A 26,121-nucleotide genomic window follows, 5' to 3' on the forward strand; every position below is an offset into this window, starting at 1 on the left:
TTAACGTTTCAGGGTGTTATGTATGTTTTTTGTTTTTTTTTAACAATTATTTTTATTGAGTTTTCCCAAGTGCATATACAACTCTGTTCATGCTCAATAAACTTTGACATAATCAAATATCAGCATGTAACAATCATTGACATACATTTTACACATTACAGAGGTTGCAATGGATATGCATTGAAGACAATAACTCTGGCGTTACATCAGCAAATGTCATTTAGAAACATGAACTTACATTCAGTGTTGTATACACAAGTATATGCACCCAATACATTTCCCCCAACCTAACCCGAACTGGCGGCCAACCATACCTAAACCGAGAGGTGTATTACCTTCGTTATCGATTAAACTCTTATATTTGTTAACAAAAAAGAAAAACTCCATTCCAAGCTCTGGGTTACCTCCACGTGGGTTTCTCATCTACCTATTTTGGGGGAGGTGTGCCTCCATCCAATTATTCCAAATAGCATCAAACTTAGCCGTACAACCTCTTTTGAAGTACGTTAATGTATACATAGGAATATTGTTATTTACCATATCTATCCATTGCTCTTTTGTGGGCGCTGCTGTAGCCTTCCAGTTAATAGCTATCAATTTTTTGGTACAGACAAATAAAGCCGACAGGAGACTTCTAGTTTTACGTATAGGGGTTATACATTCAACATAATTAAGCAAAATAGGTAGAGGATCCAGAGTCAAAGGGATAGAAGAAACCTCCATAAATTCAGCTAGGATCTCTTTCCAAAATATTTGGAGCTTACAACATGACCAGACCATATGCATAAAAGAGGCTGGGGTTTGATGGCATTTAGGGCATTCATCAGGAATGGTGTTGGATATTAAGGATAACTTGTGTGGTGTGAGGTAGGTCCTATGTAAATATCTGAATTGTATCATTTTATCCCTAACACTTATAAGAGATCCAAACGCTGACTCCAAAACTTCTTCCCACAAATCTGGGGTTAAAGTAGGTATATCTACATTCCATTTCAAGTATAATTTGGGAAGTATTTGTGGCATAGGTAGACTGATTAATTTATAAAATTGGGACATAGGTTTACGCAATCCTTGAGTATGGACATAATCCTCTAACTTGATGGGACCAGTTTCTATGTTTGGAAAAGGTAGCTGGGCCTGGATAGCGTGACGTAGCTGTAAATACCTGAAAAACATTCGATTCGGGAGACTAAATTTGGATTTAAGATTGTTAAAAGATATTAATTTCCCTTGGTCAATTATATCATCAATGTACTTTATTTGATATTTCGCCCAAAGTTGAGGGTCAGGGATCGTTAACAAATGAGGTAAATTTGGATTGAACCATAAGGGAGAAAATTTCAAGCAATAAGTTTTTTCTTTGCGAAAACATTTTTGAGCTGGTTTCCATTCAGCAACAGTAGCTTTCATTAATGGTGTAACTCCTCTATTTACGCCTGCTCCCCTGTATAAAAGGTTTTTTAAAGCTTCTGAGGACCCTAGTATGTGAGATTCTAAAATGGTAGCTGCGTTTGACCCGGAGGGAGACACCCACCACCATGCAGTCACTAGTTTAGAAGATAAGTAATATGAGCGTATATTAGGAGCAGCCAAACTGCCAGCTTCAGAGGGCAATTGAAGAGTAGATAGAGAAACTCTAGGGTGATTATTCGCCCAATAAACAGTAGTAAGAAGGGAATCGAGCTTTTTAAACAATGAGTTTGGGATAGAAACCGGGGTCTGCCGAAAAACATAAGTAAATTTGGGTATGAGTGTCATTTTGAATAAATTAATTTTACCCAGGACTGTTAATGGAATCTGGGACCACGCTTTTGTTTTTACTTCCAACAATGTCAAGAGTGGACTCAGATTCAAATCTAGAAATTTGTGTAAATCTTTATTCATCCAAATTCCTAAATACTTAAACGTATCCACCCATTCCATATCAGTTTGCATAAGAGAGTGGTCCGGGAGAAATTGGTCTATTGGAAAAATTGTAGACTTTGACCAGTTAATCTTAAGGCCGGAGAAGGCAGTTTGAGCATTAATTAAATCCAATGCTTTCGTAAGCAGTAAGTACGGGCTTTCCAAAAATAACAAGGTATCATCTGCGTACATTGCAATTTTTTCAACATGGGATCCAACTCTTAAACCTGATACTTCCACATCTTCTTTTACCAACATAGCCAACGGCTCCATTGCTATAGCAAATAGCAAGGGCGAGAGTGGGCAGCCCTGCCGAGTTCCCCTAGCAACATCAAATAATTCAGAGCTATTTTGATTGGTTTTCACCTTGGCTTTAGGTTGGTGGTACAGCGCCTTAACCCACTTCAAAAAATTATTTCCCATGCCCATAACCTGTAATATTTCCCATAGGTAGTTCCATTCGACAGAATCAAACACTTTTTCGTTATCAAGCGCTACTATTACTCTATGGCCACTGTTATCGTGATTCACTGCAATTTTAGTATACAGGCGTCTTAAGTTGATATCTGTGGACCGGCCTGGTATAAAACCTGTTTGATCAGTTGAGATTAGAGTGTATAACTTGATTAAGGCGTTTGGAAAGTATTTTTGCCAAAACTTTGGCATCGACATCTATCAACGAAATGGGCCTGTACGATGAACATTGCAAGAGGTCTTTTCCAGGCTTGAGAAGTAATGTAATCAATGTTTCACTCATGGAACTCGGCAGTGCTACCCCCTCCAAAACATCATTAAACAACTTTTTTAATTTTGGCATTACCAATGTCCCATGTATCCCATACCATTCTGACGGTTAACCATACAACCCTGGCGACTTCCCAGGGGGGAAAGCAGATATAGCATCCAAAATTTCAAAATCAGTAATTGGTTGATTCAGAAACTCCCTTTCCTGGGTCCCTAACTGGGGTAACGGAATATTTTGTAAGTAATTGAAAATGTCCTGCTGGCTATGCTTAATTTTGGATGAATAAAGTTGTTTATATTATGACACAAACACCTCATTAATTTTATCTGGGGCAGTAATTACACTATCTTGACTATCCTGGATCACAGGGATAGTCATACTGGCTCTATATAGTTTAGTTAACAATGCCAATAATTTCCCATTTTTTTCCCCGGAAGCGAAAACATTTGCACGATGATATAACAATTGTTTATTGACCACCTCAGTTTGGGCTAGCGCATGTTTTTGCAACATAAGTTGGAAGTCTTGTTTGGTCTCTGGGGTAGGGTTTTTAATAAAGAGAGTTTCTGACAGGGATAGCTATTTTTGGATATCTGTTATATTATTAAGGGCATTCTTATTATACTGCTTTATACACGATATATATTTCCCTCTAGAATATGCCTTAAGGGTGTCCCATTCAATCTGCATGGATGCTGTACCCTCATTAATACTTATATGTTCCTTAAGATCCTAATTCACCTCTTCTGTTATTTTGGGCTGTTCAGTCCAGAACCTACTAAGTTTCCAGAGCTTGTTAATAGGAGAGGTTAAACTAATAACTTGCAGTAAAATTGGAGCATGATCCGATATTCCACCCGGTAAAATTTCAATTTTCTCAAAATAACTGGTAAATTCAGGGTTGCCCAAAGCTAAATCAATTCTAGACATAGTACTGTGTGAGGCTGAGAAACATGTAAATTGTTTCTTGTCTGGGTGTTTGGCTCTCCATAAATCCATCAATGCAAAAGTGTTAGCCCAAGTGGCCAATGCAAAGGTAGAGCGCTAACCTCCTTTTAACCTATCCACGTCTGCATGCATGACTGAGTTAAAGTCTCCCATCAATAGCAATGGTGCTAAAGGTAGTGTAGCTATTTTATATAGTAATGTGTCTGAAAAGGGGGAGGATTATAAACATTTACAACAATAAACATTTTGTGATGCAGCATACACAGAATAATTATGTATCGACCCTCCTTATCACATATTACTTTGTTTACTGAGTGATTGCATGACCTAGCAAACATTATGGACACCCCCCTAGAATACGTAGAGTGCATGGAATGATACAAGTCCGTTAACCAAGGTCTCCGAAGTGCTTGTTGTACCTGTATATCAGCACAAGTTTCTTGCAACAGTATAACCTGTGGTTTATGTTGCCTGATAAAGTTAAATACTAGACGCCTCTTGACAGAGTCTCTCAATCCTCGGACATTCCAGGATAGGAAAGTCAGATTAGCCATCATTCAAGTAAATCATCTTTCCCAGAGTGTAACCCCAAGTTACCTGTAACCCAGAGCCTATGTCACCCTTCATAAGAGTCGACAAAAAACAACTTGTATTCCTTCGTAGAGATCTTTCCGGTATGGAAAATGATTGGCCAGAACCAAAAAAATTCCCTCATCGCTTTTTAACATAGCATATTGAGTGAGCTAAACTGTAGGCAATTTTAAAAAGGAAAAATAAACCTCATCAGGTATCCTTCTGTTGTGGTCATCCATGAGATGCCTCCGATGGTTGATCACTGTACGGAGTGTGCAGCTGGCGGTCAAGCCATTCATGTGTCTCCTCTGGGTTATTAAAGAAATACACCTTGTCGCCTGTAACCACCCGTAGTTTTGCTGGAAATAGCATGGCGTACGTAATTTGGTGTTTCCTCAAAGCTTCTTTCACTGAGGCGTACTTCTGGCGTTGCTTACGTACTTCCAACGAAAAGTCCGGATAAATAGATATTCTGTGATTCTCCATCATAATATTTCCCGCCTTTCTGGCAGCAGTCAATGCAATGTCCCTGTAATTTAATAGCCTCGCCACAATCGGTCTTGGTGGGGCACCAGGCGGAGGGGCACGCCCAGGGACCCTATGGGCCCGTTCAATCACAAATGTAGAAGTGAAAATTTCTTGCCCGAATTCCGTAACCAGCCAACTTTCTAGAAAGTGCTCCATATTGCTACTTTCCACTTTTTCCGGCATGCCAACAACCCTGATATTATTGCGCCATAACCGATTTTCTATATCATCCGCCTGTGTCTCCAGGGCATTAAGATGGCGGGTTACTTGCTCTAGTTTGCGTGGCATAGACTGGACTGTGTCCTCCATATCAGAGATACGGCGCTCCGTTTCAATCTCTCAGCTTGTGCATATCTTGCTTAAGAATCGCAAAACTAGTACCCAGTTCTTCCAATTTCTGCACCACAGTAGTGTGATTTTGTGAAATAAGGAGCATTACCTCCGACAGGGTCGGTTCAGGTATGTGGGCCTCAGGGGTCGGAGCCGCCACCGGCGCCTTCTTTGTAGCAGCTAAATTACGGATTGGGGATAACTGCATTGAGGGAGCTGGAGGGGAAGATCTTGCAAACGTACTCAGTTTCGCCGAAGTTTGTTGCGATTTGGGCTGCTGCACCTCCACCGAGTGAGACGAGGTTGATTTCAATGCGTCACCATCTTGGGAATCCTCACCCTCTGCATCCGTCAATTTTGATTTAGGAGGATTGCCTCTATTCCGCCTCATGGTATCAGTGCATGAAGCTTGACCAGCCTTCATCTGTATGCGAGGTAAATTTCACTCAAAATAGCCCACTTCAGGGTAAAAAACAGGGCATCTGTAGCGGAGCTCTCACCACTGCGTGCTATCCAGAGCTCATCCAAGCCACGCCCCCCTTGTTATGTATGTTGAGTAGATCAAATGGTAATATCATTTTCATTTCAAGGTTTGTCACAAAAAACATGAGGGAAAAATCCAAGGGGTGGAAAGCACTGTACATATAAAAACAGACATAGAATATACCAAAAGAATCTGCCCAACATTTAATTCTAAAATCAAAAAAATAAATAAATAAATTGAAAAAAAATTAATTATATATAAAAAATGTGTAGGCTTAATAATAAAACATTTTTATATATATATATATATATATATATATATATATATATATATATATATATATATATATATATATATATATATATATATATATATATATATATATATATATAGTCATGTTCTAAGGAATGACGCAATCTAGGACTTCATAATGAGATCAAGCAAAGTGAAGTTTATTTTTCAATGTTCCGGTCCAGTCTGGACCTTTCTCAAGACATGACATGTCTTGAGAAAGGTCCAGACTGGACCGAAACGTTGACAAATAAACTTCACTTTGCTTGATCTCATTATGAAGTCCTGGAATGCGTCATTCCTTGGAACACGACTATCTGCACTATATATGACAGCACCCAGGCAGTAAAACTCTGCTGGATTGGAGTGCACCACAGCCTGAACTGTATATATATATATATATATATATATATATATATATATCCTCACTAGGACAGCACCCTGCTGACGTCGTGTTACCTGGGTGCAAGGTAAGAAATGCGAATACTCCAAGAAAGACCAGCAACACCAGGGTTTCTGTGTATCAAAGCAAAAGTGTATTCAAATAATGCATGAATAGCCGACGTGACGTTTCGGTCCACGAAGGGACCTTCCTCATGGCAATATATAGATATAGATATATATAGATATATATGATCTTGGTCCAACCTTTGCTGCTATTTCAGCCTCCTCTAATCTTCTGGGAAGGCATTCTGTTAAGATTTTGGAAAATTGGTTGAAGTGCATTAAATTCCATTCAGCCTAAAGCTGGCCATAGATGCAAAGATCCGATTGCAAGAATCATTGTACGATCGGACTTCCCCATCTCCCGACCTGCCACTAACCATTCAGATCAAAGTCTTACCAGTCAGATCAAATAAAGTAGTTAAAGAACAGATCAGCCAATGTTCTGCCCCTGACAGCAATCATACGATAGTTATGTCTGACAAAGCTAGTGACAGTCTCCCACTGAAAACCGTACGATCGGCAATACATGCAGAGATATTATCAGCAGCTGACAGAAATTTTCTAACCTGTCCGATCGACCAAACAACCGATCTCCACTGGACGAAAAATGTCGGGACTCTCCACACACGGTCCGAAAATCGTACGAATCCTCGATTCGTACGATTGGATCTTTGCGTCTATGGCCAGCTTTAAGGGCATTAATGATATTGTGGGAGTGGCCTGTTCCCAATCGTCCTTCAAATTCATGCCAATTCAGTATCAATACTAAAAAGAGATGTATTGTCCTTTAGTGTAAACTATTTAAAAACACAATATAGCCCTCACTTCTTTAAAAACTACAAGCACATTTGTTAAAATCTAGCCACCGCTGCAGCCTGGCTCAACATACAGTACATAAATATTCAGTCAAGCCTTATCATCCTGTATCCAGTGTTTCTGGAAGGAGCATTTTGTAGTGATGTCATGTCTAATGGATTCTGTCTTAGAACATCCTCTGCAAACTATTACCAGGGTAATAGGATGCACAGATTAGTTCTGAATTTCAGTGTTTTCAGTGAATCCAAGGCCATAGCCCTAGAATCAATATTCATCAATGTTCTTTGGAGTCTGATGGATCCATTAGACCCACGCAGAGGACATCCTGTATTTATTTGTCTGTATGAATTGTGTGGTCACAGTCTCACAGTCTCATTGCACCCCCCGCTTAATGGTTTAAAAAAAAATTGTGAGCACAACTTTCCCTTGTTTGTTTTACTCCATTAGACCCACTACATTTGAGTAGCTTTAGAACCAGAACAGTTAAAATCATTGTTAATGAAAGAAGAAAGTTGCTAAGTGATTCCTATGTACTGTATATCAATTTGCAGAAGGTGCTGGTCTCACTGATATAGGTTCTAATCATGTCAAAGCAAGAGGCCTTAGGAACACTATACCAGTCACCATGTGACCCAAAACTGATTAAAGAAGAACTATACCCCCTGCTATAAAAAATCGCTACCCTACTTAGCCCCAACCGCTCTCCCCCAGCCTAGGTGTTAACTCCTTTAATTGCACCTAATTCTTTACTTAACTCACCTTGCAGAGTCAGCGCACGGGCACCATCTTCTGGCTCTTTTGTCTTCTTCGGGAAGTGAGTGGCGTACCGGCGAATTCACAGTTAGAGCAGTCTTCCAGTTTGTGACAACTATGCATGCGCCGAAAGTGACGGAAAGAAGACCCGACCCAGGTCTCTCTGTGAGAATAAATGTATTCAGCCTCGAGCAGGCCCGGATTTGTGGAAAGGCCACCAAGGCCTAGGGCAGCAAAATTTTAGGGGTGAAATGCTGCCCAACCACACCCACATTGGTTCAGAAACACTGGGGATATGTCACTGGGGAATAAAGGGGAGGGGATGGCGATGAACGGCACAGGGCCTAGGGCTCCCACAATGTAAATTCAGCCCTGGCCTCGAGACCCTTTTTCAATTACTTCTAAAAAAAAAATGACTTCTGAAGAAAGACACACGTCCATCAAGTTCAACCTTTTAAGTTCAACCAATGTATTACCAACCCCCGTGATTATACCTTTCCTTCTCCTTTAAGTGCATAGACGGGATTCGAAAGGCAAAGACCCTAGAAATGCCCTGGTGCACACAGGGGAAGCGAGATGGCTGGCCGGGATGCCTAGGGCCCCCAGTTGGCTTGGCCTGGCCCAGCCAATGTTTTACTAACCCCCGTGATCATACCTTTCCTTCTCCTTTAAAGTGGAGGTTCACATTTAAGTTAACTTTTAGTATGTTATAGAATATGAAATACTAAGCAACTTTCTAATTGGCCTTCATTTTTTCTTTTTTTATAGTTTTTTTTTTCTTTATATTTTGCCACCATCTAAAAACAAATGTTCTGTAAGGCTACAAATGTATTGTTATTGCTACTTTTTATTATTCATCTTTCTATTCAGGCCCTCTCCTATTCCCATTCCAGCCTCTTATTTAAATCAGTGCATGGTTGCTAGGGTAATTTGGCCCATAGCAACCAGATTGTTAAAATTGTAAACTGGAGAGCTGCTAAATAAAAGCTGAATAACTCAAAAACCACAAACAATAAACAATGAAAACCAATTGCAAATTCTCTCAGAATGTCACTCTCTACATCATACTAAAAGTTTATTTAAAGGTGAGCAGCCCCTTTAAGTGCATAGGAGGCTGAAAGCAGCCTGGGCCACACTTGTTGCAAGTCAACATGTTTTTTTTTACATAGGGTTACATCAGGTAACCTGGAAACATACAATACCTGGTGCTTTGGTACTTCAGTGTCGGCACCAGCCTAAAGGAGACATTTTGTGTACAAAATGAGAATGTACCAGTGCATTATACTCATTTAGAAGAATTGTGCTAAAAAGTAGTGTTTCAGGCTCATTTATTGAATATTTCTGCAAAAACCCTAATAATCCCTCCCTTCTCTTCCACTTCCTGCTCCCTGAATTCCCAGGCTGTGCAGAGGAGCCAGTGGCTCTCAGCTCACTGCACTGTAGGACAGGAACCAATCAGCAGCTAGCAGGACCTGGTAGGAAACTGGAGCAAAGTAGCGACAAAAGAGACAAAGTAGCAAAGCTATTTGTGGTGCATCAAGAGTATGTCTACTTTTTACATTGTACATAGCCCTAATGAAAAACGTAGCGTTAAAGGACCAGTAACATCAAAAAATGAAATTGTCTTAAAGTAATAATTATATAATGCAGTGTTGCCCTGCACTAGTAAAACTGGTGTGTTTGCTTCAGAAACACTACTATTGTTTATATAAATAAGCTGCTGTGTAGCCATGGGGGCAGCAATTCAAAGGAGAAAAGGCTCAAGATACACAGCAGATAGAAGATAAGCTCTGTAGAACATAATGGTGTTATCTGTTATCCATTAAGTATACTGTGCCATATAGCCTTTTTTCAATTTCTGCCATTGCTCCACAGCAGCTTGTTTATATAAACTATAGTAGTGTTTCTGAAGTAAACAGATCAGTTTTATCAGTGCATGGCAACACTACATGATATTTTCATTACTTAAAAACACTTTAATTTTTTGGTGTTACGGTTCCTTTAATGCTTGGTCATTCCACTAGATGTCGCTGAACCATCTTTCCATTGCACTTAAAAGCAAGGCAACACATCAGCGTGAAAACAAATCTACATAACACTCCCTATAAGGAGCTGAACCTCCCAATCCCCGTATTTTTTTTGCCATAATTTAACTAGAAGACCATTCTATCCACAGATCTATACAATAGGAAACCATTCTCGGAGTAAAGAAAAACTGTGGAACCCAGAATTCGTGATGGTGATGTAGTGATTATCGTGGAAGCCACTAAAGCTGCTGGAGGGGGAGTTTCCCGGTGTGGGATCCAGTTTGCATCCCAGACAGACGTCACACAGTAAGCAGGATCCCTTGCAGCAGGGCTACAGGATAAGCTGCACCATCTCAGGAGCTTCTGTCCTTGCTGGCCGGCTGGCACACTGGCACAGGATGGTCATAAGGGTGTTTTTAGCCTCTTCCTCCAGCTCTGTGACTGTAAGTACAGTTAACTTCCCCTTTACTACTATGGCTATCCCAACATTATGGAAATAAAAAGAGGTACAAAAATATTTGCTGCACATAGCGCATTAGAAACTTTGTTTCTTTTACTGGTTGTTCAGTGCAGAGAAACTCAGGACTTTTCAGTACTATTGCGGGACTGCAGGTTGAGCTGTCAAAAGCGGGACTGTCCTGCTGAAAATGGGACAGTTGGGAGGTATGTAAAATGGATCGTCATACCTTATTATATTATACATTAAACCCAATAGGATTGTTTTGCTTCCAATTGAGATTAACTATATACAGTATTAGTTTGGATCAGGTACAAGCTACTGTTTTATTATTACAGAGAAAAAGGGAATCACCTTTAAAAATTCGAATAATTTAATTATAATGGAGTCAATGGGAGATGGCCTTTTTCGTAATTTGGAGCTTTCCGGATAACGGATTTCTGGATAACGGATCCCATAATTGTACTTGAAATGCCAGGGCCTATTTTGATTCCCAGTCCAGACCTGGTCCGAAGAGAAAGATAAATGCTGAGGAAAGGCAGAATCGATAGATTCCAAAATAAAAAATGAAAACCAGTTGCAGATAGCATCTACATCATTCTAAAAGTTCATTTTAACTAGTTGTTTTGGGTTAAAATAGAAAAAATATCAAGGCTCTATCTATAGTGAAAACCCAAAGAACTGAGGCTTCCTTCTGCAGCATCTGTAATAGATAATGGAAAAACTGTAAGATTCCCATACGTCATACTGCATATATAATAATAGAATAGCATATATATATATATATATATATATATATATATATATATATATATATATATCTATCTATCTATCTATAGATAGATAGATAGATAGATAGATAGATAGATAGATAGATAGATAGATAGATAGATAGATAGAATGGGAAAAAACAGCAAAGCAAAGGGAAATGACTGTAGTAGCAGTGTGTATACAGATGTTCTCCTCAGTTCACATTCATTATATACTGCATATCTGAATCACTGTCCCCATGTGTAAGAGCTCAGCCAGGAGTCAGGGAATAGGCAGCTGGCATAAGGAAAAGAGACCATATTGGAGGCAATTTCCAGCCTTCATTCCAGCCTTGCACAAGAGCAGTTTATCTGATCTGCACTAGCAGTGTATTTCCAGTAAAGCGCTGCCTGTGACTAGGGTTGCCACCTTTTTTAAAAAATTTTACCAGCTGCTGGGGGGCGGGGACACAAAGGGGTGGGCCGTGACGTCAAAAGGGGAGGGGCCACACCACGGACGCTAGAAGAGGCAAAAGAAAAGGTAAGTTGCAGGGGATTGGGGGCGATTGGGGGCAGGCCGATGGCTCCTTTTAATCGTATTACAAATTTACCAGCAGCTACATTGCCGGTAAATTTGTAGTACCAGCCCCGGCCTTGGCAGGTATTTTACCGGCTAGGCAACCCTACCTGTGACTGTGACCAGACATTGAAATGTTGCACGTGTTTTAAATACAAAATAATAATATAGTGACAAGTGGGCTGCCTGTACATGTAATTTTTGCGGGGTAATTAGCTATGGTAGGCAGGTAAGTGTAGGATCAAGAGCATAAAAACAGGAACACAACATCTTTAGGCAAAAACACAGGTTTATTCAGAGAAACTCTTCCAACGTAAAGTTACTGGAACACAGTTCATTACCGTTTTAACCGCAAGACTTTTCCTCACTGTGGGGTTCTCACCATACAGGTTGGTTTCCACACTCTGGAATATTCTGGGCTTTTCACTATTGATCATCTGACTCTCCCCTCCTGGGATATCATCTCACCAGCCTCTGGTCTGTCTCACCTTCTGGCAGCACCTTAATCACTTTAGACTCTTAGTCACCGGCTCTCGTTATAGTGACAGGTAGCACCCCCAACCCCTCTGGGAGTTCTTTACACAGACCGGTAACCTTCCTACTCTGTGCGCTGCTCAGGGCCGGATTTGTGCTCCACGCGCCCAGAGGCCGGCTTCCTCCGTCGCCCCCTCCCCTCGGATCACGCACATTCGCATCTGTTTCATCCACAGCCGGAGCACTGGGACAGGACGCAGAGTCCCTAGTGCTCCGGCTCAACATAAATTTAAGTGCGGCTGGGCAGCATGCTGCCCCTGAGCTTCTGCCGCCCTAGGCCCGGGCCTATGCAAATCCGGGCCTGGCCCTGCTCTTCCTAACACTCTCACTAGAACTAAATACCTTTACACAGGACAGCCTTGCTGTGGAAAATGAGCTCCAATATCTGAACTGGACCACTGGAATGATTGTCTGGCTTGCCTGTTCCTTCCAGAACACTATAGCTTCCAGGCCCAGACAGCAATATCCTTTACACGGATAAACCATTCCCTGTTTAGTAACATCTCCCTTGCAACTTTCACCTTCTATTGGGGAGAAATTAAAGGCAAAACACATTATACATTTCCTTGGGCACTCTACCAAAATATATAATATGTACTTATTTAAATGTCATTGTCACCTGCTTTATTTAGTCCTATCAGTGGGAACCACAAAACATCATCTCTTGTTTTCAGCTTTTTGGCACTCAGCAGTGGCAACTTAATTGGGCCAGTAGTGTTCCATAAAGCCAAGCCAAGTGGATGCCGGAGGATAAAGGCATCTGGATGTCAGTACTGGGGTGGGATCACTGTGGTCCATTCAGGAGGAAGAGCAACACTCTGGTCCAATTGGTGATCTCTTCTAATCCCTTCCTTTGGGGATGAAAACCGGCATCTGCAATGATAACCCATTACACTCAGTGGGGTGCCTCCAAGGCAGTTTGTATTATTTCTCACTTATTCTAGCCTAAGAACTATTTTAAATGAATAATATGGTTACTATAGTATTTCCTCTATGTTTCTTGCTAGGTCTAAGCAAATCTTCAGCATTGTGGCTCTTGTGGCCCATAACCATAGAGTCACAAGCTTTGGCTAGTAATGAAGGTAGAGTGCACCTGTGTTATTAGTTATTGGCTCAAGGCCTGTGTGTTTATACCGTGGGTGAGTTTTCTGTTTTCTTCTTAGTGTTACATTTATCACCCATGTGGTACTTTTCTGTCAGCTGAGAAGCCCACTGTTCCTCCTCATTAAAGCCAATGGGAAGCCCTAAAAATCCATTTTAACCCCCTAATTGCAAGAGCACTAGGACAGGTACCCAGTGTAAACAATCGGATCTTTGCTTTCATATTTTAAAGGGGTTGTACACCTTTGAGTTAACTATTAGTATGATGTTTTAAGACATCTTGTAATTGCTTTTCATTTTAGATTACTTGTGCTTTTTGAGTTATTTAGCTTTTTATTCATCAGCTCTCCAATTTGTCATTTAACAAAAAACTATAACAAATGAATAATGAGGGCACCTTGTAATGCTGAATATAGTTGTAGATTATTATTATGTATTTTTTAATGCAGCAACATATTCTGCAGCACTGTACTATAGTAGGTTATGTGCATCAAACAAATACTGACCAATACATGAGGGAAAGAGGGCCCTACCACGCGAGTTTACAATCTAAAAGGATTATAAATGCAACATATTAATATTTTACATTCCTAAATTCTTTACAGAGCCAAGATATTAGCCGTGCCAATGCAGCTTCCATATGGTTGAGTGGCAACAGTTTGACCTTTGTTGTTGTTAGGGACACATTTGATAGCAACCAGAAGCCACTGAATGTGATAGAATGTAATAAATGTATATGTATATGACATATTTATTTTACACCTTTATTATGTGTGTAAGTTTGAGTGTTTTCGTTTCTACAAAACTTGTACAGTTATGGGACCTATTATCCAGTGCTCGGGACCTGGGGTTCATAATTTGGATCTCCATACTTTAAGTCTACTAGAAAATCATGTAAACATTAATAGGCTGATTTTGCTTCCAGTATGGATAAATTGTATCTTAGTTTGCATACAAGGTACTGTTTTATTATTACAGAGAAAAAGGAAATCATTTTAAAAAATCTTTATTATTTGGATAAAATGGAATTCGGACCTTTCTGGATAATGGGAGATCCCATACCTGCATATTAATTTTGTATCAGCATACTGTACATTACATTGGGTATTTACTAATATATATATATATATATATATATATATATATATATATATATATATATATATATATATATTTTTTTTATATATATATATATATATATATATATATATATATATATATATATATATATATACACACACATATTGAAATAGTAAAGTACATTTTTTGTTTAGTCGTGTAAAAAAAAAAGCTATTGTATATGATACCTTTCAAAAAGTTAATTTACAATTAAAAAACAACCCAATGCTATGACTTGCTGTGGAGTCTGTTTTAGCTGTGTGGTACAGTTGTTTTTTCATGTTGTGAATTGTTTTCATGAATTGTTTTCATAACATGCATGTAATAATCCAGACACATGGTTTGGGAACCAACTTCCTATGATAGAAGCAGACTATTGGCAACAAGTCTCTCACTTAGACCTTCCACTTATCTTCCTTGTATTTCCACTCCCCCATTCTTTTTGCTGTGACTGGTGCATGAGCAACAGGTAGACTTAGGCTAGGGCCACACGGCGCGATTTTGCCGCGATTCTGCGCTGGGCGAGTTGCGAGTTGCGAGTCGCTGCGGTTTTTAAGCCGAAATAGCTTTGTTAACTTTGGCGCTGGCGTCAATGCAAATCGCGGCGAAATCGCTGCGCTAATTCACACGCGGCGATTCTTTTTCTACTGTCGCCCGGAAACGCCCAGCGAGGCAACTTCGGGCGACAATAGAAAACGAATCGCCGCGTGTGAATTAGCGCAGCGATTTCGCCGCGATTTGCATTGACGCCAGCGCCAAAGTTAACAAAGCTATTTCGGCTTAAAAACCGCAGCGACTCGCAACTCGCAACTCGCCCAGCGCAGAATCGCGGCAAAATCGCGCCGTGTGGCCCTAGCCTTAAGTAGCACTTTTCTTTAGCTCTGAACAGATCATCTGGTATCATGTGGGTGATATATAAGGGTAGGGCCACACGGCGCGATTTCGCCGCGATTCTGTGCTGGGCGAGTTGCGAGTTGCGAGTCGCTGCGGTTTTTAAGCCGAAATAGCTTTGTTAACTTTGGCGCTGGCGTCAATGCAAATCGCGGCGAAATCGCTGCGCTAATTCACACGCGGCGATTCGTTTTCTATTGTCGCCCGAAGTTGCCTCGCTGGGCGTTTCCGGGCGACAGTAGAAAAAGAATCGCCGCGTGTGAATTAGCGCAGCGATTTCGCCGCGATTTGCATTGACGCCAGCGCCAAAGTTAACAAAGCTATCTCGGCTTAAAAACCGCAGCGACTCGTAACTCGCAACTCGCCCAGCGCAGAATCGCGGCAAAATCGCGCCGTGTGGCCCTAGCCTAATGCAACAATACCATACACACTGTCTCATAATTGGTTAAATTAGCACATGTTTACACATGTGAGCAGTAACGCCACGTCAAGGCTTCAATCCTGTTACTGGCCATTCACTCCAGGTGTAACATTCCTGTGGCTCCTGTATATATATATATATATATGGTATATACACACACGCACAATATACAGTCATATTAAAACGTTTGGGAACCCCTCTTAATTCTTTGGAGTTTTGTTTATCATTGGCTGAGCTTTCAAAGTAGCAACTTCCTTTTAATATATAACATGCCTTATGGAAACAGTATTATTTAAGCAGTGACATAATGTAATGGTCGGCACCCAACACCAGAACAAATGCCAAGCACCCTGGTCTCGGCTCGTGCTTCACCTGTAGTGTGACCGCCTTTGGCCTCAGGAGGAGCCCTCAGCTACTTGGATGCCACCAGGACTTAAACGAGAGGTGCAAGGCTATAGGTTCTGGATAGGCAGAGGGGCACGACTGTAAAGCAAAGTCTTTGCGCAGAAGGTCGTAGTACAAAGCGTTAGGGAATAGAGTAGTCAAATCAGGCCGGGTCGAGGCAGGCAGAGAATAAACGTAAGGCTGAACAGTGACGTCATCAGAGGGAGACCAGGAGCGCGTGTCCCACCAACAAACGCCAGGCAACTAAAAACATCTAAAGTGGAACGCAGGACTGGAGAACCCCTAGACGGACTGTTTTTATGCTCATTCTAAGCACACATATGTGAGTGCAATTTGTATTTTTATCCTTTTATTGTATTAAAGAAGATTTTACACGATTTTAGCGTATGTTTTTAGAAATCTGAAGCTAATCAGGATTGGGACAAAGAATCTTACTATATGCTAGTGGCAGACTTAAACGCTCGTAAGTACCCACTACCCCACACAGGAGGTGGCCACGTATACCTATAAAAGTCACGGATAAAGGGTGTCAAATCCCTTGGTGGAAGGCTTCAAATCACATCATATAGCAACTGCACAGAGGGGTGCATATCATATTTGATAATACTACACTATATTGTATCTTTGTTTTTCTTGGTGTCTATCCCTAAGCTTTAGCGCTGGTATATCTTCGTATGAAGGAAGGGTTTTTCAAATTTTGGTCGATCTGAGGGAGAACAGATCCTTTACCGGCAAAGGGAGTGAACTGCAGAACCTCCGATTTCACTTATCTTTCAGAGAATAAACGTAGTCAGGCAGGCAAGGGTCAAACCAGGAAGTCGATCAGAGGGTTAAGCAGAAGAGGTAGTCGGAATTCAGGCAAGGGTCAGGATCCAGAGGTCAGAATAGTCAAAAGCCAGGCAGGGGTCACAAAAGGAATCAAACAGGTTCAAAACAGGATTAGCAAAAGCTCAGAAAGCACCAGGAACAAACTCCTATAACAGGCAATGTGTAAAAAGAAAATGTACCTTTAAGTACTTTTAAATTTCGCGGCATTGCGCGCCTTTAAGACTCAAGTAGGCGCGCCGCACGCGCCCTAGGAAACCGGTGCAGCACAACGTAGAGGCGAGCGTCCCTGCTTGGAGTGAGGCGGGCGTCCCCGCCGACCCCCACAAACCCCACCAGGGTAAGATTTTATTACACATAAAGTTTAGTGGTTTAACAGAAAATATAACAAACAAGGGAAAGTTGTGCTCACCACTAGTTTTTAAAATCATTAGGCGGGGGTGCAATGCGGGTGTGACCACAAAAAACATATAGACAAATACAAGATTCCTCTGCACTCAACCCATTATCAATATATTTAACAGAAAATATGCAATATGCATCAAAACAAAATTTGACAGGTGCATAAATTTGGGCACCCCAACAGAGATATTACATCAATACTTAGTTGAGCCTCCTTTTAAAATGTAACAGCATCTAGACGCCTCCTATAGCCTTTGATGAGTGTCTGGATTCTGAATGGTGGTATTTTTGACCATTCGTCCATACAAAATCTCTCCAGTTCAGTTAAATTTGATGGCTGTTGAGCATGGACAGCCTGTTTCAAATCATCCCATAGATTTTCCATGATATTCAAGTTGGTAGACTGTGACGCCCATTCCAGAATATTGTACTTCTCCCTCTGTATAAATGCCTTTGTAGATTTTGAAGTGTGTTTAGGGTCATTGTCTTGTTGGAATATCCAACCCCTGCGTAACTTTGTGACTGATACTTGAACATTATACTGAAGAATTTGTTGATATCCATTCCTGAACTAGCCACACAGCCCCACAAATGGAACCTCCACCAAATTTGACAGTAGGTACCAGGTGTTTTTCTTGGAATACGTGTTCTTCTTCCGCCATGCAAAGCGCTTTTTGTTATGACCAAATAACTAAATTTTTATCTCATCAGTCCAAAGCACTTTGTTCCAAAATGACTGTGGCTTGTCTAAATGAACGTTTGCATACAACAATCGACTCTGTTTGTGGCATGAGTGCAGAAAGGGCTTCTTTCTCATCACCCTGCCATACAGATGTTCTTTGTGCAAATTGCGCTGAATTGTAGAACGATGTACAGATACACAGGGCCACCATCAGGTGGTCACATTGGGGACAGTCCTCTCAGGGCCAGTCCGGGGCCCAGGCATGCCGCACTTTTGTGATTAGCCGGGCCCCCTTTACCTAATCCAATAAGGCCCGCCTTAAATGTCATTGGTGGTAAGCAGCTGTTCCAGTTGGCTGCGGCTCTTGCGTATGCATTATGGTGGCAGTTCGCAAGGGCACAGCTCTAGGAGCCTGGCTGCAGGCAGAAGGGTGAAGAGGTGACGGACATCGGTGCTATTTCTTGAAGACAAAGTCGCTACTTCCCCTGGCCATTTTTTTGTTACTTTTTAAGGGGGGCACTGGCAACGCATGTTTGTTTTTTTTTAACTTGTAGGGGGCCCTGGGCACTCAGGTTTTTTTGTTTTTCTTTAACTTGTAATAGGGCCTGGCCACCAGTGTTTTTTGGTAACCCCTGGCCACTAGTGTAGCTCTTTGGCATCCCCTGAATGACAATGTGTTTTTATAATTTTAGTAGGGTGCCCTGGCCACCGTTTTTTTCCCTATAACTTGTAGCTACCTGGCCACAAATATATTATTTTTTAATTTTGGCCCTTTTTTTCTTTAACTTGTAGGGGGCCCTGGCCGCTCAAGTTTTTTTTCTTTAACTTGTAAGGGGCCCTAGCCACTCAGGTTTTTTTGTTTTCAGGGCCGGAACTAGGGGTAGGCAGAAGAGGCACTTGCCTATGGCGCAAAGGCACAGGGGCGCCAGGCACGTACCTCTTCTGACGCCTTCCCCTAGCTCGGACCGCTATGTTCATTAGCTGTGGCCGCACTTCTGCGTAGTTTACGCATGCGCACTCGCGTATTTTCTGCGCATGCGCACTCGCGTGTCATTGCCTTCTGCGCATGCGCAAGCAGCGGGGGCGAAGTATTGGCCGGGTTGCCTAGGGCGCCCGGCCGAGTAGACCCGGCACTGTTTGTTTTTCTTTAACTTGTAATAGGGCCTGGCCACCAGTGGTTTTTGGTAACCCCTGGCCACTAGTGTAGCTCTTTGGCATCCCCTGAACGACAATGTGTTTTTATAATTTTAGTAGGGTGCCTTGGCCACCATTTTTCCCTATAACTTGTAGCTACCTGGCCACAAATATATTGTTTTTTAATTTGGGCTCTGTCCACAAGTGAAATAAATGGGCTCGGGCCACAAATTTTAAAAAACATGTAGGGGGCCCTAGTACCTTGTAAGGCTTAATAACCCATGGCCAAATGATTTTATTCACTGTTTTAGTGCTTGTGTCTATGTGACCTTTGTACTGGTGGTGGGGGAGGCATGGTAAGGGAGGTGTTACAAGGAGGAGGGAGGTGTGATGAGGGAGGGGGGCCAGAAAATTTTGTTGTGCGGGGCCCCCGTGATTTCTGATGACGGCCCTACAGATACACCATCTGCAGCAACATGTTCTTGCAGGTCTTTGGAGGTGATCCTTGGGTTGTCTGTAACCATTCTCACAATCCTCCGCATATGCCGCTCCTGTATTTTTCTTGGCCTGCCAGACCTGGGTTTTACATTTACTGATTACATTCCTTACAGTTGAAATTGACAGTTTAAACCTCTGAGATAGCTTTTTGTAGCCTTCCCCTAAACCATGATACTGAACAATCTTTGTTTTCAGATGTTTTGAGAGTTGCTTTGAGTATCCCATGCAGTCACTCTTCAGAGGAGAGTCAAACAGAAGCACAACTTGCAAATGGCCACCTTAAATACCTTCTCTCAAGATTGGACACACCTGCCTATGAAGTTCAAGGCTTAACAAGCTAATCCAACCAATTTGGTGTTGCCAATAATCAGTATTGAGCAGTTACATGCATTCAAATTAGCATAATTACAAGGGTACCCACATTTTTGCACAGCCAGTTTTTTTGACATTTGATTTAATTACATACAACTGAATACTTTGTTCATAAAACACCCCAGTACTCAGATGTTCTTGGGAAATGAAAGACATATCACTTTTATCTTTTTAGTTGAAAGTAGAGTAAATTATTATGTAGGCTTTTATATATATATATATATATATATATACATATATATATATATATATATATATATATATATATATATATATATATATATATATATATATATATATATATATATATATATATATACACACACATGTTCTTGTTGTTTTAGTTCTCACCCTTTAAATTCTGAGCAGTACTGCAATGTTAAAGTGCTCATGACTACAGTTAGGAGAAGAAGCCTGCAGCCACACACTGCCCCCTATATTTAAGGTTAGTAAAATCATCTAACGCTCTCTCACCACCACACCATTGAACTTTGGTTGCAGTTTTTGAAGCTCATGTCTTTCACAGCAGCCCAGACCATGTGCTTTAAATCAGCAGAAAGAATGGTGGGGAGCAACTGTTGCATATTTAGATGCACAGGTTTTCTTTTTTTTATTATTATTTATTGTTTTATGATTTTCATCAATGTATACAGAAATAAAATTACAATAAAGTACAACATATAAACAGTGGCTTGTGGTTCTTTGGTATATAAATCTATGTGTCTTTTCCAGTTAGTAGTAGCTACCATTGAATATCTTGAATATATTGTGACTAAAAATTTTCTGACAGGGACAAGCCAGAGCACAAGCATAGGTGTCCAAACTAATGAGTCTGCCTCTCAGATGGAAACTTTCCCTCCTCCACCACCTTCAGCAGATTTATTAGAAGTGATGAATAAGGGTGTACCAAGGGTAATGACAAATGGGCAGATTCGGGGAGATTAGTCCCGCAGGTGATTTTTCATTATAGCCGACGGGAAGGTAGGGGAAGGCAGTTCGGGGACATTGTTGCCCCAAAGAAGAGGAGATTTGTCGATGGGGCAACTAATCTTCCCGAATCTGCCTGTGCGCCCTTACCCTTAAAGAGGTAAAAGTTTTTCTTATCTGAACATAATCAGGAGCACTTATTTATTCTTCAAACCAGGTGATGTCAAATGATAATTACTACATGACAGCACATAAACCAGTGCAACTAGCATCAGACTGTAATAATCATCCCTGTAGCATCAGCTTATATTGCAGACAACCCTTATTTTCTGCTGGATAGTTTGCGACAACCCCCTAAGCTTAGCTTCTAAACAGCTGCTCAGAGCCCACTGAGCATGTGAGTGTTACAGACATTTTACAAGATGGTGACCCCCTGTGACAAGTTCAAAGTCCTGGATCATTGCTGCTATTAAGAAGCTGAAACTTTAGGCTGGTGCAATAAGTTAAGTATGTAAAATGTGTCATATTTAGCCATATTCATTTTTAGGGTTTAGTTCTCCTTTAAAGAACCAGCAACACCAGGAAATAAAAATGCCCTAAAAGCATTTGCATATCATGGCCACTTGGTATGCACATTCAAATATGTGGCACCATATCTAGAAGACATGATAGTTGTATTTAGAAATAACTGTAGCTTTAACTGAATAACTTTCTAAAACCATTGCATATTTGTAGCCAATAAATCACAATATATTTAAATGAATTTGCTAGATATCCCACTTTTAGAATACATGAGCATTGCATTGGTTTTATTCTGTAGATAAATTTTAACTTGCAGACTAAAGCTGGCCATAGACGCAAAGATCCGATTGTACGAATCAACGTACGATAGGACTTTCCCATCTCCCGACCCTCCACTAACCATTCATATTTGTAGCCAATAAATCACAATATATTTAAATGAATTTGCTAGATATCCCACTTTTAGAATACATGAGCATTGCATTGGTTTTATTCTGTAGATAAATTTTAACTTGCAGACTAAAGCTGGCCATAGACGCAAAGATCCGATTGTACGAATCAACGTACGATAGGACTTTCCCATCTCCCGACCCTCCACTAACCATTCAGATCAAAGTCTTTACCATTCCGATCAAATAAGAACAGATCACCCAATGTTCTGCCCCTGACGGCAATCGTACGATACTTATGTCTCACAACACTAGTGACAGTCTCCCACTGAAAATCGTACGATCGGCAATACACGCAGAGATATTATCGGCAGGCGACAGAAATTTTCTAACCTGTCCGATCGACCAAACGACCGATCTCCGACGGACGAAAAATGTCGGGACTCTCCACACATGGTCCGAAAATCGTACGAATTCACAATTCGTACGATCGGATCTTTGCGTCTATGGCCAGCTTTAGCTTTACTCTTTTATGCTCTTTGTATATCTTGTATTACTAAATAATTGTGCTCATATACCACTGGAAGTTAAAAACCGTTTCCTTCTTTACAAGGAGGTTCTGACAGAATTTTCTTCTGCTTGTGTTCAGTTTCAAAGGCTCATTCCTGTGCTCAACACGGCCTGTCTGCCTTCCCACTTCAACCTTCTGTAAATGCTGTTTGTTCACCTGTTTCTTACAGTGTCTCCATTCACCATCCCTACTGACACCTACCCCATCCCCTGCTTAGGTTTAATATGTCCTTAAAAAACTTACAACTCTTTGTATTCTCCTGAGGCCCGAGCTTACTATTTTATAAATACTTCAAGTAACACTCTGAACTACAACTCACTCTTTATACTACTACTTACATTTATTTTGTATGTGTGGCACAATTGTTTAAGCAAGGACTATCCAAGAAGAGCTGAATGTGGCCCAAAGTATATTTGCAGCTTTTTGTCTGCCCATGGGCTGCTTTAAAGGACATCAACCTTTTGATATAAATCCATCCCCCTGTACATATAATATGTCAGCTATAGCTTTTCACTACATAGGAAGCATAATTCTTAAGCTACTGTGCCTCTAATGCAAATATGACACAGGAATGGGGCAGGCAGGAAGTTCAGACATAAAAAATACTTTAAAAAATAAGACATATACTACCCCACAGAAGGCCTGGCTGATAGCTCTCAAAATCTTGGGCCATTCACCACCCCTCCTATCCCCTCACCTCCCACTCTGGAGAAATTCCTATTTGAATCACTTTAGATCCTTGCAACACTCTGCTTTCTGGCCCAGGCAAGGCATTAAATGCTTGAAGGACCTCCTTGAGAACTATACCTTTGTCACCCATTGCACACTACAACTTAAGTGCCAGCCAACGCAAATTCCACTATTTAAATACCTACAATTACGACATACCTTCTACTCCCAATTTAACAGTCTTACCCCCCAGCAATCCTGCCTAGTCATAGAAGAAATTCTTCATGATCCCAACCCAGCAAAGCTGGTGTCCCGGCTCTACCAGCAATTCCTTTTATCCGGCCTCAAACCTTTTCAATCAGCACAAGACTGGTGGAATACCAAAATTGTAGGCCTTGACCAAGATAACTGGGACGAAGCGACAGAACACATATACACTGGCCTGATATCGTTGAAAGACAAACTAATACAATATAAAAGGATGCACCATATTTACATAACTCCCACACGACTCAAACTGATGGGCCAGATCCCTTGCGACTCCTGTCCCAGGTGTCACCAACAAGCTGCGGATTTCTTCTATCTAATCTGGGAATGCCATTACATACTGAGCTTTTGGACACAAGTCGTAAACTATCTAGCGGATAATCTTGACTTCCCAAGAATAATTTCACCTGCAGTTTGCCTTTTGGGGGTCCTAGAAGAGATAATCCCAGCTAAATATACTCAAATCTCTTTTCGTATCCTACTCTTTTATGCAAAAAAAACTGTAGCCCTTCACTGGATGGGTAACCTCTCACCCTCTCTCAATGCGTGGATACAACTGGTTAACAAAGCAGTACTCCTATATAAGCTCACCTACGAAATTAGGGGAACACCAACAAAATTTGATAAAATTTGGGGCTTGTGGAATGACATTGACCCGACCCCTCTATAGTAGGTCATAGCCGAGTCCATCTCCTACTATGAAACCCCTCATGGTTTGCTATCCTTCGTATCCTCGAGGGTCCCAACCTAACCGTCAGATGTATAGTTCACCTGAGTTTGATAGTGTCCATCTCAACTGCTCAATAACTGTATTGTGTTATGCTTGGTGATAGCATGTGCCATATTTTCTTCCTGCCTAAATTGTACAGTCTAGTCTGCGAGTGTACTTATTGTTGTACGTATGATTGTTGTATGTGTTTAAAAATGAGAAATAAAACTTACCTTTAAAAAAAAAAAAAAAAAATAAGACATATGATCAAAGAATTACCCCTACCAAAAAGAAAAATCACATACGCTCTAAGGAAGTAAATAATATAGTACTACATGGAAACACATGAGGGGGGGGGCAGACAGGCAGGAAGTTGGGACATAAAACATACAGTATAAAATAAGACACATGAATAAAGAATTTCCCCTACCAAAAAGTCACATACACTCTAAGGAAGTAAATAATATAGCACTACATGAAAACACAACGTTTTAATTTAATCTTGATTTCCTGTTAGGATCAAAATTCACTATTGCTAGTACGGTATGTAATCATTTAATTGATGTATTTTATTAAGGAGCAGAAGCATCTCAAGACACTGCTAAAGCAAGAAGAGAAATTTAAGAGAGAAAAAGAGAGAGCAAAGCAAAAAAAGGAACAAGATCGAAATGATAAAAAACTAAAGATTTTAGAAGACAAAGCACAAAAGCTACATGAAGGTAAAAGAAAATAGTAGAGTGACACCAGGTCAACCATCTTCAATTCTGTGTGGCAGTAGGTCTGAATGTAATCAATGAAACTTTAGAAAGATGATGTTTTGTTGCTGTGAATTGGTTAATGCGCCATAGGAGCTGAAATGAGTTTGAATAAAACTAATTTTCACTATAAGCCCTATATAAAAAGACTAAGTAAGAGGCAGGTGTGTGTATAGGATAATGTGTTTATATTTTAGATTTCTGAAATGCATTATTTGTGGTATGTTTATTATCATTGCAGAATGGGAATAAGATAAGATAATCTGAGAGACAGAAAACTAGACTTGAAAAAGAGACTACAGAAGAAGAAAGACTTAAAAAAGAACTCTTACTTGCAAAGATTTTTGAAATTGAAGGCACAACATACTTTGATATATCTAAGGGTCCTTCTCAAACATCACCTTTGGATTCATAAAAATACATACACCAGAGACAAAATGTAAAACCTACAATTTCTCTGACCAGGAAATGCTTAATGGGACTTTAGTCCATGAAGCCTCATCAGCATTAGAGATGCCAAGCCGCATAAAAGATAATAGAGTTGATCCAAAGGTTGATATTTTATTTGGCAGCTAGGCACCATCCTTTGAAAAAGGTAGATTGCGTGGTTCTCAATAATGAGACTTTAGATGAAACAATCATAAGTACTGCCAAACTAAATATACAAAAAGATAGAAGGTCTAATTTAATGGAACAGCTTTTTGGCAGTGGTTCGAGCACAACACTTCCCACTATTTCTAAACATAGCGACTGTAAAGTGAGCCATGATTCAAGCAGTATCCTATCATGGGAGAAAAGCAGCGAGATCAAAGCGAAAAAAGATCTTTTCTCTGGAGAAGACAAAAATGTAAACTCTAAAAGACACCATTCTCAGCACCCAGCAGGAAGGCCTGTAGTATAAGCTGTTGGCTCTTTTGAGGATGAAATTGAAGAAGTTGTGTTGCATTAGTAGACAGATACTATTTTGTTGCAATGTTGTACATTAAAATTTCTTGGAAGATGATTAATTTGAGCTTGTTCTTTAGGGTAATGGTATACAGGACATTTTGTATGCCACGTGAAACTTATCCTAACCAGATGAATTGCATAACTGTGCAAAAATGTGTAAGGGAGTACAATTTCATTTTTACACAGTTCAAATGCTTAGGATCAGTGGATGTCATGGCTTTTCAATTCAAAGAGTTTACAATCCTTGTAATAAGGTCTGTATCATAAGTTTAAAAACAGATTTGTATGTCATAAATTATTTGCAGCACAGAATAATACTCTGAAAACAATGTTAGTTACCAGTTATAAAG

The 26,121-nt window shown here is 40.5% G+C and overlaps 1 long non-coding RNA gene across 1 annotated transcript; it reads left to right on the forward strand.

The window, feature by feature from the left end:
• The first annotated feature begins 9,909 nt into the window (after nucleotides 1–9,909).
• LOC121394252 lies at nucleotides 9,910–25,826 on the forward strand. The gene is made up of 3 exons (XR_005961587.1): nucleotides 9,910–10,290; nucleotides 24,646–24,787; nucleotides 25,065–25,826. It is a non-coding gene; the product is annotated as an uncharacterized LOC121394252 (long non-coding RNA).
• Nucleotides 25,827–26,121: the final 295 nt, after the last annotated feature.

The sequence above is a fragment of the Xenopus laevis genome, chromosome 5S (genome assembly GCF_017654675.1).
Source record: "Xenopus laevis strain J_2021 chromosome 5S, Xenopus_laevis_v10.1, whole genome shotgun sequence".
NCBI lineage: Eukaryota > Metazoa > Chordata > Amphibia > Anura > Pipidae > Xenopus > Xenopus laevis.